We start from the raw sequence: 14,055 nt of genomic DNA, 5'->3' as shown, positions 1-14,055 counted from the left end.
CCTCCTAGAATTGTCCAGTTTATCCGCTAAGTGCTCCATAGCAAACCCGCGCCGCAGTCTGGCGTACCACAGCACCATTGGGGGCGGTTCTTTTTTCTTCCAGTATGACACTAGTACTGCCTTTGCTGCTCCCAATGCCAGCCAAAGAATAGAGCGATCGCCCTGAGTCTGATGTTGCGAATATGTGCCGGTGATGCTGGAATAGGGTAGCCCAAAATCTCTTTTAGATGCAACAGAATTTCATTCCAGTATGGGCGTATAGTGGGACAGTCCCACCAGATATGCCTAAAATCTCCCAACATCCCACATCCCCGCCAACACCTATCAGACAACTGGGGAAAGAGTTTTTTAAGCTTCTGCGGGTAAAGATACCAATTGTAGAGGAGTTTATAATGAGCTTCTCTAGTGTCCATGGAGTGGTTGTATTTGACTCTGTCCTGAAACAGGTGGGACCAGAGACCCTTCTCCACTGGAGACTCCAAAGTCCGCTCCCAAAAAGCCAAATGACAAGGAGTGTAAGCGCGCCATGCTGATATCAATAATCTATATAGTGTGGAAATACTACCCAGTAGTAACAAAAAGCAGAATATCATCGGCAAATAATGAGATCTTATGTTGATCAGAGCCAAATTGAATGCCATGAAATTTTGGATCGGTCCTTATCTGGGCTGCTAGTGGCTCCACGCTAAGTGCAAAAAGCAGCAGGGAAAGAGGACACCCCTTTCTGGTTCCCCTGAACAGATCAAAGAAATCTGAGAAAACCCTATTCACACATATCCGTGACCTGGGGCTCGAGTAGTTGCTCATCACCATCGCTATGAATTGCTCCCCAACCCTAAAGTGCCGAAGGGTTGCCACCAAAAAGGACCATTCCACCCGGTCGAAAGCTTTTTCAGCATCCAGTGCTAACGGCATAGCCGGGACCTGCTTCTTCGCCACCTTTTCTATCCGGTGGATGACCCTTCTAAGGTTATCATGTGTTTGCCGACCCTTTATGAAACCGGATTGATCCGATTGAACCCGACATGGCAACACCCCTTCAAGTCTCCGGGCAAGTATTTTGGTGTAAAGTTTTGCATCCTGATTAAGCAAGGCTATGGGCCGATAGGAAGCACAAAGCTGGGGGTCCTTCCCCTCCTTAGGAATAAGTGAGATAAGGGCTTCCCCCATGGGTGGGGGAGAGTGTATGCTAAGTTCTTATGAAATTGAATAGTGCAGTTAGATGGGGGACTCATTCTTCCCCAAAAGTCCTAAAAAAAATGCCACCTGGGCCCAGCGCTTTGGGCAGAGGAAGGGAGTCAATGGCATCCCGCACTTCGTCTAAGGTGAAGGGGGCCTCTAGAAATTTGTTGGCATCCCGGGAAACCTGCAGAAGCTAAATGGGGCCCAAATAACTCTCCTGGGCAGTAGCACTCGGATTATCTGATTTATACAAGCGAGTATAAAAGTTCCTGAAAGCTTGCGCTTTCTCCACTTCTGAATAGTGCTCCCCAGATTCATCCCGCACTTGCGCTATGTAGCTCTTAGATTGCTTAACCTGCCATTGCCTGGCCAGGTTAGAGCCGATTTTATTTCCACTGGCATAATAAGACCGCTGGAGCAGTAACAATGCCACCTCTGCCCTATTCGTATAAATAGACTGCAGTTTACCTGTAGTGGAGGTTACTTTCCTCTGATTCTGCCAAGTAGGGGAGAGTTAATGGACCCGTTCAGTCTCCTTCAATGCACTCTCCAGACCTCGTCACTCTTCAGCTTTCAACCGATAAAGTGAGTTCGCTAAAGAGATGCATGTGCCCTGGAGGACAGCTTTAAACATGTCCCAAATTGTGGGGAGAGGGGTGTCCCCAGGTTTATTACTCTGAACAAAGTCCCTGATAGCTCTCCGCAACTCGTCTCGAGTCGTTGGATCTCTAGTTAAAATGTGTAGAAAATACCAAAGCCCCCTTTGTGACTTTGGGAGGGACCACTCCAAACCCGCCTCAACCGGTGCGAGATCGGATATGATTATCGGGTGGATAGTGGCCGTTCGGAGAAATTGTAGAAGTGGCTTGCTCAAGAAGATATAATCGATCCTAGAATAGGACCTGTGAGAATGGGAGTAAAAAGTATAGTCTTTTACCGTGGGGTAAAATGCGCGCCAAGAGTCAAGAAGCCCCAATCTGTGGAATGCCATCTTAACGGATTTTGCAAAGGCACTGGTAAGCAGGGGATGTGTTGTGTCCTGAGCGGTCTCCCAAATCAGGTTGAAGTCTCCCAAACGCACTATCTCACCCTCTGCAAAGCCCCTCAACACCTCCAGAAAGTGCAAAAGGAACTGTGTTTGACCACTATTAGGCGCATAGAGTGTCTCTATCGTACAAACCTGCCCTCCCAGGGAGCCCTTGACCAACAAGAATCTACCCTCCTTATCTAGGTGTGACCCCAAAAGCTGAAATAGCAGATCTATGAAACAGCAAGGCTACCCCACAATGCTTTGTTGTTGCAGATACAGTATATATCTGCGGGTACTGTTTGTGCTGCATTCTATGGTCGTCGCCCTTCTTGAGATGCGTTTCCTGCAATGCCACTATATCGTATTGGTGGTCATCAAAGAATTTCCGTAACTGTGACCGCTTGTTCGGTGAGTTCAGCCCCTTAACATTCCATGTTAGAAAGTGTAACATCATGCCGATGTGATTAATAATCCCTCACCCTTAAGTACCACGGACCGAATGTGTCACCCTGGTGCCCCAGTGCTCCCCCTCCATCCCATGGCACCCCACCCCCCTCAAACTGTTCACCCACATGAAATAGGGACAACAAACAGTAATCAAACATCAAGAATGACAACAAAAAAAGTACCAACATAGAAACTATAAATCTCTGACATTGAAACGGGAAACTCTTTGTGGTCCTCATGTTCGGGAAGGGGTATTCATCTGCATCCATCCCCCGCCCCCCCCACCCCCCACCACAGACCCCCCACAGACCCCTGACAAAAGCACATATAGTGTCCGGTGTAGGAACCTTCTCTACTGTCCATTGGAGGAATGATAGAAAACCGCCCCGGGAGTACTTAAACTGCCAGCATCCCCCCCAGCCCATCCAGAGCCTCCACACTCTCCCCCGGGAAGCGGGTCCCCACAGAGCCCCCCTCGAGGGCCTCCTCCTCCGCTCCTAAGCGTACCTCCAGCCGGTGTCAATCAAGCGCACATACTACGACTTGGGGGCGTTCCTCCCCCTCCACGACAGCTTTCAGTGGTCCCCAACGGGAGACATGACAGGCTCCTCCCGGCGCCGGGACTCCCCCTGCCCAGCAAGTCCAGTGTCCATACTCTTCTCCGGCAAACCCAGGGCAGCCGCCACCTCCCCACACTCCACAAAGTGGTAGGGCTTGTTGATAAGTTCAGAAGCAATGCCAAATGGAAATGTCCATCTGTACCGAATGTTTTGCACTTTCAACTCATCCGTGATTGGCCGGAATCTCTGCCGCCGGAGTAGCGTACCTGGAGCAATGTCCTGGAACAGCGCACACTGAGCACCTTGAAAAGACACCACATCCTGTTGCCTCGCCTTCTGAAGTATGCGCTCTTTAACCTTGAAGGAGCTCAACTTCACCAAAATATCACGGGGTCTCTTATTCTCGATGGCGGGGCGACTCCCCACTTTATGCACCCTTTCAATCTGTACTTCTGGATGGTCGTCATCCAAGAGAGCGGAGAAGAGGCCCACCACAAACGCCTCCAGATCCGGACCCTCACTGCCCTCCTCCAGTCCCCGCATTCTGTTCTCTCTTCGAGAGCGGTTTTCCAAGTGTTGAAAGTTGGAGTTGCGACTTGAGTTGTGAGACCTCCTTCTCCAAAGGACTTAATTCTTGTTTGAGCTCTTGGACCTGAGTTTCAAGGTCTAACATGCAGGTCCCCACTGAATCCACGTCCGCTTGAATAGAGGTCATGCGACTAGTAACCTCTTATTGAAGCACCTCCAGAGGCGACTTAAAATCAGCCGTGAGTTCCTCTCGCAATTCCGCCTTAAAGGTGCGGAGGGTGGTCAGAAGATCCTCCTTAGTAAGTGCCATGGCTCCCGACTGGTGCTCTTCTTGTCACAATAGGTGCAACTGTTTCTGCGGGCCCCCAGCTGCTTCTCATTGGAACATGTCTCCTCACTGTAACTATGCTGATGGGCAAAAGAAGAAAAAAAATCCATATGCAGGGAAAGGAGAAGCGGCCCCCCTACAATGTCGCCATGAAAAACCTCCCCGGGTAAGCTCCACGAGGTCGGACACTGGGCACCATCTTGAAGTCCGGCAACCAGGTCAGGCAGGCCCCAAAAAGAAGAAAACGGGCCTTCAGGGGCCTACCATCGTCCCCCCAGTCCTCTTTTTGGGGGGGGGGGGGGGCATGCAGTCAGGCAGGGAGCCCTCCTCCGCGGTCCCCGGCCTACGCTCCTCGCCGGGGCTGCCCAGTACTCACTGTCCTGCAGGTGCGGCAGCGCTCCCACCACTCGCGCGGCCGCTTGGAGATCAAAAAGGGGGGCCCTACTGCCCCCTCCGCCGGATCGCCGCAGCTGCCTCCTCTCCCCCAGTCCAGGGGCACTCCCTCATCTCACTCGGGGGCTGCCCTGATGCACGGGCCTCTAGGCCACAGTCCACACTCCAGCTCCCGGGAGCGGCGCTTCCCGCGCAGGCGCGTACCGCCGCCAAGCCTCGCCGAAGCACCTCACCGCCCCCCCTGGACTCACGACATCGTCTGGAGAACCAGACCAGCAAGCGGTCCCCCCCAGACACCTGACGAAGGGGTCTGCAGGAGTGGGTGGTCGCGGAGCCTCCGGGCATAACGACGGTCGGCCATGTTGGTTGGTTCCACCCTCCTTTCTTAGGCTTTTTGATGGATATTGCTGATTCCAATGATTATGGAAAATGTCAGAATCTTAAATATGAAAATCAATTATGGCACCAAGGTGGCCACACCAAGTATGTTTATTACAGGTCATACAGATGGCATGAGGCAATGTAATCAAGATTCTAATGCTCAATCTAGCAGCACACTAACAATGCAAGGGTAACGGGATTTCACCCAACTCCATAGGGAATGCAGCTAACTTAGCTCATGAAAGAGCTGAATTCAGTCTCATGAATCTTCCTGAGAAGTCTGAATATCATGAAGAGGTGGCATGTGGACCTTCAACTAGGAAGTGCTATGCTCTTTAATGGTACAGATACGTTGGCGGTGTACTTTTGTAGCTTCCAGCAAAGTGTATGAGTGGAATTTATAATAGCAAGATACTTAATACACTTACTAGGCTGAAAGCTTAGCTATCTATTTTTAAGAATGTTCTTGTCTGCTATTACGGCTTACACTGTGGGACTAAACAAGCAGCAAATGTCTTTCATCCTACTAACAAAAGATTGCTAAAAGGAGCAGAGTAGAACTTAAACTTAAATCTGGAGCTTTGTGTACATTGGTTATACTAAGGGCAGTATAGCTGTTTTCAGTTTCTGTATTACATGAATTCTAGTGTGGCTTTTCAGTGTTTTTGAAAATGTTTAAACAGTCACCTTAAAATCAGAATAATCACGCAGTGAATACTTGGGATGTTTTATTAGTAGGCTGCAGGAATATCGAGTTATTCAATGAAAAAAAACAGGGTTCTGAGCATTTGCAATTGAATAAACTCGTCTTTTATCATAAGGTCATCATTTCATCATTGTAGAGGGCGTTGGTGCCCTTCAGAGAAAAATGATGGAAGTGGTTCCTAGCATTCCCTTGCATCTTTTGATAGCTAACAAGAAGCTTTTGTGTTCGCAATGATAGCCGTGTTTTGAAATGAGGTTCCTGTGGTGCAGGATTGAGAGGGTGAATGGTGTTTTGATCTTTGCTGTAACAATTGATTTTAATGCCGATGTGCGATATTGGCCTTGGTGACTCCTGTGGTTTCATAGTTAATGCACGCCTGTCTCAAGGTGCCTGCCACTTGGCTGTCGCCAAAAATATCATTGAGTGGACTGTGATTTTTGCAGTGTTGCACACTCATATCACAGTGGCCTGTTCACATCCATGGTGCACCACACACGTTCTGTGAAAGCCTATATTTGTTTTTTTCTCTTCTGAATTATATGCTATCGTTGTTGCTTAGTTGCAGTTCACTAAGGTTCTCTGAAGTGTACTGGTGGTGAAGTATTAGTTCTGTGCAAAACACAGAAGATGAATGTCTGTAGTGGAGTGCTAGGAGGCCTCAGAACTGATAGCAATATGCTATACAGATAGATGTAATTTAAATAATAACCTCTATCATTCATTTCTGTTCCTACTGCCCTTTCAAACTTTACTCGATCGTAGCTTTTGTCAGTCTCCAGCTCTTGATGTTTTGACTTCTCCTTCCTCTCCTGCCACCATACTCTTTCCCTCCTCACACGCCCATACAATGCCACCTTCATTTCCCGTCTACTTGTTTGCGCTATCTTGGCTTTTAGTCCTCTCACCTAGACCTTCCTACCCTTCAGAATCTCACCTACCCAGCTACCTGTTTCTCTTGTTCTCCTAGATTTCTCAGTGTCCTCCCACACTTCAAAGGCAACATATTGGTCCAATGTATGTCCAGTGTTCTGAGGAAACTTGCTGTTTTACTCCTGCTTCCCTGGGCTCTGGGGTGGGGTACTTTACTTACCTTTGGTGTTTTCTTACACTCCCAGCGCCCCTCCACACACTACACTTACCTTGGGGGGGAGGTGGGGGGGATACGACCTATGCATTCCACTATTTTAGTATATGGTTTGTGTTGCCCCTAGGCCTATTGCAATCTATTGTTTTTTTCACTTTTTGCACTTTTCTATGACTGTTCACTTACCTGATTTTGGTTACTAGTGTATATATTGTGTATAATACTTACCTCCAGAAGGAGGTATTTCCTCTAAGATATTTTTGGCCTTGTGTCACTAAAATAAAGTACCTTTATTTTTGGTAACACTGAGTATTATCTTTTTTTATGCATAAGTATTTTGTGACTATAGTGGTATTGCAAGAGCTTTGCATGTCTCAGCCTTGGCTGCTCGGCTACAGCTACTTCTAGACAGCCTGAGCTGCTAAGCACTGCATACATTTCACTAATAAGGGATAACTGGACCTGGTATAAGGTGTAAATACCTTAGGTACCCACTGCCAACCAGACCAGCCTCCTACAATATAGAGTAGGATTTAGAGTTGGATGCCTCTCAATCTGGCTCCCATACTGGATTGATGTTGGAGCCTATCCCGCTACTTGTTCTGACACAACTCTAGTTTTATGGGCCACCTGTGACATCGAGACACATCAAGGAGTTCTGTGAGGCCATGCTTGAATTTTTCAGTCCCTTACTGACTACCTCTGGCACACCTTTGGGGCCCAAGGTGCTGAGCCACACTCCATCTGGAGTACTGCCAGCAGTTTCACCCTCGGTACCAGTTGGACCCTCCAAATCCATCATTGAGCCTTCTCTGGCTCCCGTTCTCACTCTGCCTCCAGCACCATGATGAAGCCTCGACATCAATATCGAAGCCATAGGACGAGGTACCTTTTGTGCTCTCAGACTGAATCAGCACCACTATGACCTCGACTGAGGCCAGACTCTGTGTCCAGTAAAGGAGAGCAGTACCACAGCACGCTCCCTGGGCCTACCTACCTAGCAGCATAAGCAAACTGTCAGACAATTCAGCCCTAGCGAAGCTTTCAACAGTTTTGCTGCCACGGTTAGATTCTGAGAGCCACTCAGCCCTCTGCCCAACCCCACTTCCACCCTCCAACTCCGTAGTCCCACCTTGCAAACACCTTTACCATGACCTTATTGAAGCACATCCATGCATTTGGAGGCTGAATCTGATGATTCTTGAAGGATTGGCCGCCTAGTACATCAGACAGGTAGGTGCTGCAGATATTCTGAAAGGGTTACATCTTGCCCTTCATTGCCACTTTGCCTCACCTTCCATAACCTCCAGAGTGACTGATGGAGGGCGCTCTGTCTGTCTTACAGCAGGAAGTACATGCTATTTTTGGCCAAGGGGGCTATTGTGAGGGCGCCTGTGCCAGAGGTAGGTCATAGTTGTTATTCCTGCTACGTTCTGGTGCCAAAGAAGGACAGAGGACTTAGTCCTATTTTAGACCAGCTCCCTCTCAACCCTTCCTCAGAAAGGGAAAATTCAGGATGCTCGCAATGGGCCAGGTCGTCCGCCACCTCCAGACAGTCGTCAGCCACCTACAGACTATGGTGAACCTCCTATCATCGTTATGGTTCACTGTCAACATTTCAAAGACAAACTGAACTCCTCAGAAGCCCTCCTTAACCGGAGACATCCTGGGCATGGTTCGACTTTATGCTGTTCCCCGGAAAAGAGAGTCCATGACATTCAGGCTATGATCCTGATCTTTTAGCCTCTATCCTGGATTTAATTGAGGTTGATGCAGAGGTTACTGGAACTAACAGCTTTCTGCATCCTGCTGGTCAAGCATGCTAGGTGGCATATTCGCACACTTCTTTGGGATTTGAAGTCTCAGTGGGCACAACATCAAGGAGACCTCTCCAACCACTTCCTAATCTCAGAGGAGTCTACAAAAGATCTGCAGTGGTAGTTACTGGGCCGGGATAGAGTTAGAGGCAGACCCCTTTCCCTCTCCCACCAGGGTTTCCAGTGGTGACTGATGGATCTCTTCTGGGTTGGGGCGGCCATCTGGGTGAGGTGGATATCAGAGGCTTCCGGTCTCCAACAGAGGGCCGCTTTTATATCAGCCTCCTGGAGCCGAGGGCAATCTACTCGGCGTTGATTGCCTTTCTTCCGTCCATCAAAGGGAGGTTGGTGCAGGTGCTTACACAACTGCTTTGTAGTATTGCATCAAGCAGGGTCATGTGGGTTCCTGGACCAGGAGGCACTTTGCCTCTGGAAATGACTGGGCTGACAAGGATCTAACTTGTGGTGAACTACCTGGCAGGATCTTTGAATGCCAGAGCGGACAAGCACAGCTATTGATGCCTAGAAGTCACAGGGGGCATTTACACCTAGTGTTGGTGCAAGGTCTCTTCCACAAATGAGGAAAACCTTGGCTCGATCTATTTGCCACCACACAGAACAGGTAACGTTAGCAGTCCTGTGTGTTGGAGTTTGCAAGGCGTAACTCTCGAGGGAACACATTCTGCCTAGAGTGGAACTGGAGAATTCTATATGCCTTCCTGCTGATACCACTCCTGACCCAAGTTCCGAAGATCAGGAACAACCTGGCTAAAGTCATCTTAGTAGGTCCACAATAGGCACAGCAAGTGTGGAACTCCTAGACTTGAGCATCTGTCTTCCGATGAGGCTGCTTCTCCAGGAGGACCTGCTCTCGCAACAAAAGAGCAGGGTTTTGTACCAGGCCTTTGCATTTTACAGCTTAAGGCAGCGAGCTTGAGCTGCAACAACTGAACAATTTCGACCTTCCTCCAGAATATGTGAATTTCATCATGGCAGCTAGGCACCCCTGAACTAAACCCTACTCGCCCGTCATTGGTTCAAACCTGTGGTTTGTTGCTACACATGCAAGATTGACCCCTTCCAAGACAAGTTATATGACATTCGGTTGTTTGTATTGTCTCTTGCTCAGTAATACTTGGCTTAGGGCATAACTAAGGGGGACGTTTTGGCTTTTTTTTATGTTTACCGAACCATCCCTCATTATTTAAGTCACTGTTTTTATCTTTTTTTTTTAAAAGGTCTCCTAAACGTTTTTCCTGTCTCTCCTTTCATCATGCCTCAGTGGAACCTTAACTTGGTTCTCACATATGTTTCGAGCTCCCTTTGAGCTGCTTCACAGCTGTCCAATGCAGCCCCTCACCCACAAGACAGTGTTCCTCATTGCCATGCGGAAAGTCAGTGAGTTCTCTGTTAACAAGCAATATACCACCTTCTTCCCAGACAGTGGTTCTGCAGATGCAAAATCCCTTCTTACCAAAAGTTGTGACTCGTTCCATGTCCCTCAAAACATAACCTTGCCAGTGTTCTGTGCTCCGCCCCACCTCTTTGAGAAGGAGGGGAGACTCCATAGCTTGGAACCCAAAAGAGCACTGAGCTTTTACATTGATTGTACCAAAGAACACCAGGTGGATGATCAGCTCTTTGTGGGATTCACTGGAGCGAAAATCAAAGCCATGCTGAAGAGGACCATCTCTCACTGAATTATACTCTGCATCAAGATCTGCTAAGCACTAGTCAAAAAGCAGCCTCCAGAAGGTCTGCAAGCCTGTTCCATCATGGGCAAAGCTGATACCACAGCATTGGCACACAGTTATTGTCCTGGACATCTGCCAGGCAGCTATTTTAGCATTGTTGCATAAGATCAAGAAGCACTGCTGTCTGGACAGCCAGGTTTGCCGAGCGGGTCATTTGGTTTGCTTGGTCCTACAGGCATTTCTGGTTTGAACCCATTCACAGGCCCTCCACCTAAAGATACTGATCCGGTATGTATTCAAAAGGAAAGGTGAGGAATCTGTGGTTAGAAGTCTCTGTCAGAAGAACAGGTTACTTAACCTCAGTAACGCTCTTTCTGTTAGAGAAGTCTGTCTGACTGCAGATTCCTCATCGAACTCCCACCCTCCCAGTTCTGTGAATTGGGCTCTACACATTAATAATATCCCAAGTCTACGAATCTCCACACTAGTCAAAGTTGATTCACTACTGGGGATAGAGTCTTGAAAGCAACTGACCTCATTGTGTTGAAGTAGTGACTATACAGGCTCCACATGTCATTTCCGGAGTGGAGTGGTGCAGTGTGGTGCCACATACTGGCGCACAGAGGTACTGCAAAAAAATGTCCTGATCCAGTCTGATGCCTCAGAAATATTAAAAAGGTAAGGAATCTATGATTAGATAGTCTCTAACTAAAACAGTGTTACAGAAAGTTAGTAACTTGTTCATCATGTGGTTAATGGTGGGTTGTTTCAGAAAAGAAAGGATCTGTCCTGTTTTGAGGTCACTTGGGAAGGGTTCTTGGTTGAGTAAGATATAGACAATGTTTCCTAGGGATTAAAGGGTGTCTTCATGTAGGGATTTCACAGTGGATGAGATGTGTAATATAAAGTTGACGTGGGTTGGCCTTGTGGCACTGGATGGTGCTAGTGATGTAGGTATCATTGAGGAGATTGAAGGCTATCTGCTTAGCAGTAGTTTGATGCAAGATTGGAGGCCTGGTGAATGCCTGTTTGCTGTCACTGGTATAATATCTGATCTTGTTTATCTTCTAGTTATGGAAGTGATAGATTGTGCCGCTCTTCAATGTTAGAGGAGAGTATCTGTTAGGAGATTGATTAAGTATATAACTGCCCTTAAAAGTGCTCTGCTTTTATTGTAGGCATTGTTGATGGTCGTTTTGTAAAGGGTAGCTTTAGCACAATGACAGTGAGTTTACATGCAGAACGGATTACATTGTTGGTAATTTTTGGCCTGTCTCCGTTCCTGTCTGCGAATGGGGTGATTGTTCTTGATGACCTCTTGTGAGTACTATTAGCTAAGATTTCAGGGAACATAGTCTGCATTAGTGTGTTGGTGTGCATGTTTTGTTTAGGGTGGTGTTGTATTAATCTGATAGAGGCATCTAGTAGCAGATTCCATACCTTAGAATTTTCCCAGGCGTCAGTCTGGATCTGGAGATTATTCTTGAGCAGTACCCTTGCATTGTTCTAGCCTGTGTCCTCAGAGCCCTGTCTGGGTCGTCTGTGCGCCTCCCTGAATTTCCAGGACCTGGAGCAACCCCAGCCCAACGCATAGAGTTTTATGAGTCCATGCGCCTCATTTTTGGGCAGTCTGACCTACCAGAGCTCTCTCGTGCCCCACGGGATCAGAAGGGACCCCCTTGGGTTGCACGCCAGCAGCTTCGGCCTTGGCTCCAGGAGGCACCCTTGGATCCGTTCCTAGATCAGGACTGGCTTCAGTCGTACCACCTCAGACACCGGTTCCGACGGCGACGCTCCTGAGGCTGCCCCCAGGCATCAACACCATCCTCATTTGAGACTCAGACACTGAGCCGGATCGGCTTCGGGCGAAGCAGATTTGGACATCGACAGGGGCCTTGCCACCCTATCGTAGGAAGCTGGCTCGGTATATGGTGTACACCTATAGATGAGGCACCCTGAACTGAGTCCAGGCAACCCTTAGTGATATACTAGGTGGCTCTAGATAACAAGAGCTCTCATAGGAGTAGTTGTGGAGACCACCTATATCCAGGAGGGGGTAAAGTGGTTGCAAATACCACACAGGTCGGTCAGTGAAATACACAAAGGAAAAAAACTGCACAGGTGCTAGAAAAACATGTAATATTTATTATAACACACACTCTAGATCCAACTTTGGTATATCTCCTAACTGTAGATATGGTCATATAAACATATGCTTAGTAACAGGTAAGTAAAGGCTTAAAATAACATGGGCCCCAATGGAATGTGAAAACCACTTCAAACCACACCACCAACCAAGGACCTTTAGGACTGGGGAAGTACTAAAACCTCAAAGGTAAGTAGGTAGGAATCCCCAGGCGCCTGTGTGCAGCGTAGAAATCTCAGGTTAGTGTCCATAGGATAAAATGGGTTGGAGTTTGTGTTTCAGGACCCTTCCCAGAGGAAACCCATTGGCGCAAAGGCCCCACCCATGGATACCCATAACAGTGGAGTACCTACACCATGGGAACCGAGGTGTTTAGGGTTGAAATTGTGTCAGAACCTGCCGCAGAAATCAATGGGGACCTTGGTTGTCCAGCTACTGTCGTGACCCGTGGAGCTGGGTATGGATTTCGGAGGAAGAGGACTAAGGACAGAGGGGACAGAGTCCAAACCACCCAGTTGGGGCCAGGCGGTGCAGGAGGGCAATGCCCACCAGTCTCGGTGATGCTTCCTGAAGGGCAGTGGACGAAGAAGTGCAGCTGTGGAGTCCAGACAATGCAGGAGGATCCCAGGAGTTGTCCACGAGCTGTCCCACGCTGGTCGTCAGATTGCAGAAGGGGGTCAGTGGTCAGCAGGTCCACCAACAAGTTTTGGCAAATGCAAGAAGTGTTGTGTGGAGTTTGCAGGAGTTGTGGGGACCAGCAAGGTCCAGGTGACCCAACCTGGACCTGGTAGGTCAGGGCCGGCCCTCAGGAGACAAGAGAGCCTGCCAGCAAGAATCATTGGAGCCCCCCCAGCAGAGACCCTCTTTCAGCATACACATGAAGTCACAGGGAGACATCAGGAGCACAGCAAAGATGGATGCCCATATCGCAGGAGTTGTAGGGTGGACGTCGCTTTTAAAGCTGGAGAGTGCTGGAGGCCAGGGCTTCTTGGAGCTAGAAGGTCTTCGGACTGAAGAGCCAACAAGCCTAGGCAACCACAAGCAGACGCGGTGCGCAGGGGTTCCAGCCAAGTAGCTCGAGCAAGGGACCACAAACTTCCCAATTGCACAGAAGATAGGTCAAACATCTGGAGAGCCACAGAACCACCACCTGTGTTGCCAGGATCCACAAGCTGGTCGTCATTCTTGAGGTGCCTGCGGATGCAGGGGAGTGACTCCTTCACTCCAGGGGAGATTTTTTCTTGCATTCCTAAGTGCAGACTGAGTCCAAGGAACTCTGAAGGATGCATGGCCACAGGTTTAAATTAGTCTTGCAGAAAGAAGATTCAAAGTTGCTGCAGGAGCCCTCCTTCTGGTTACAAGTTTGCACTTGGTTCTTTAAGTACAGCAGCTGTTCCAGTGTCCAGGCTGCAGAAGTGTCTTGCAGAGGAGACTAGCAGACGGCTCTTGAAGTCTTGCAGAAGAATTTATGGACCCACCCACAGGGGAGCCCTTAAGTAACACTAAAAAGGGGTTGGACACTATCTGCAGTGACTCACCTATCAGAGGGGGTCAGGGACGCCACCCACTTGGACTAACCACTCTGATGCTCCCTGGGGTCTCCACACATTTTATTTTCAGGTTGGCAGAAAGAAATGGCCAACTGGCAGAGCTCTGTGCACCTTCCTAGGGAAGGAGCTGGACAGGGGGAGTGGTCACTCCCCTTTCCTTCGTGTGGCTGCACACCAGAGCGGTAACCTGGGATTCCTGTACTGATGTA

At 48.7% G+C, this 14,055-nt stretch overlaps 1 protein-coding gene across 2 annotated transcripts in view; it reads left to right on the top strand.

Annotated features, from left to right (window-relative positions):
* Positions 1–14,055, top strand: part of YEATS2 (YEATS domain containing 2) — a 1,667,962-nt gene that overhangs the window by 1,294,068 nt on the left and 359,839 nt on the right. The window lies entirely within an intron of this gene.

Source organism: Pleurodeles waltl, chromosome 11, assembly GCF_031143425.1.
Source record: "Pleurodeles waltl isolate 20211129_DDA chromosome 11, aPleWal1.hap1.20221129, whole genome shotgun sequence".
In the NCBI taxonomy this organism is placed as follows: domain Eukaryota; kingdom Metazoa; phylum Chordata; class Amphibia; order Caudata; family Salamandridae; genus Pleurodeles; species Pleurodeles waltl.
This window is presented reverse-complemented; position numbering and strand designations above follow the sequence as displayed.